A 1,352-nucleotide genomic window follows, 5' to 3' on the forward strand; every position below is an offset into this window, starting at 1 on the left:
TGAGGGTTGCAATCCATTGCCGGACATGAAAAAAGACAAAAAGGAAAAAAAAAAAAAAGAAAAAACTGATTTTCTATACTTTTTTAAAAAAAATATCTGAACTGAAAACTTGAAACATAGCCACAAAATGAGCCATTTAACACAGTTGAGTAATTGTTGGTTTTTGGTCCAGTTACACAGGAAACTTACTTTCCCCTTATACTCATAAATCAGAGAATATGAATTCTGATATAGTTAAACCTCAATTAGCAAAATGGAAAGAAGGTCAGAGACTTAATTTGGATAATGAGGATTTCAGATAAGGATGGGAAGTTCTTAATGTAAATGATGCATGTGGAGAAACTTGGCCTAATTCAGATAAGGGAGCTTTTTAGATAAGAGGTTCACATAATCAACTTTTCTGGGAGTGAATACAAATGTAGATGAAAATGCATTAAAAAAACAGTTAAGGATAGATTAGTAAAATATGTAGATAAGATAAAGAGAGAGGCTCAACTAGACAGATACATGGCAGCATGTTTCTTTTAATTAACTAGCCTTCCATTTGTTTTATCTACTTACATTTTATTTGAAAAAAAAAAAAAAAGACCATGAGCTATTGTAATTTGAGGGATTTTCTCATGGACAAGGTCATTATGAAACACAGGCAACTTGGTATCAAAATGTGCTATTAGAATAAATACTGAGACAATGTCTTCCTTTCTGGTCTATAGGATTTAGTCAAGTTATTCTTGGTTTCCATCCAAACACTTTACAATATCCTTCATTCCATTCAGCACTATTTTTGTATCCATTTGTTGCCAAAATTAGCTGTTCAGTCTAGTCGACTCAGTTAAAAAAAAGAAAAAAAAAATCATTCTGGAAAAAAAAAAAATTAACAATGAGTAATTGACTTAGCTTTTTCTTTATTATTTTTTAACCATATCATCAGTTTTACAAATCTTTTAATAGTTTTAAAGGTACCTCATGCATATTGAAGAAAAAAACTTCTAATGGTGAGAAAATAAGTATATTTTATAAATTCTCTGAATGAAGTCTTAAATATTCTTATCTTTGTGTTGACAAATTAGTCAGACCTAAGTTCTATTTGGAAATATATCTATATTACAATTAAATTAAATTTATTAGATAATAAGTTCACAGTAAATGTACTATTATGTAAAAGATTTAGCCCAATATCAAAAAAATTGAAGATTTTAAATATTAGCTTTTTCATCCACAAATATGCATATATACATCTATATGGTTTTGTATTTTAATTTTGTTACACCCTTGCCTTTGTAACTATATCTATAATGTATTCATTTCATCCTTTCCTTTCAGGCTTGAAATTTTACTAGTATATGCTTTCT

Source organism: Galeopterus variegatus, unplaced genomic scaffold, assembly GCF_000696425.1.
Source record: "Galeopterus variegatus unplaced genomic scaffold, G_variegatus-3.0.2 Scaffold8937, whole genome shotgun sequence".
Lineage (NCBI taxonomy): Eukaryota > Metazoa > Chordata > Mammalia > Dermoptera > Cynocephalidae > Galeopterus > Galeopterus variegatus.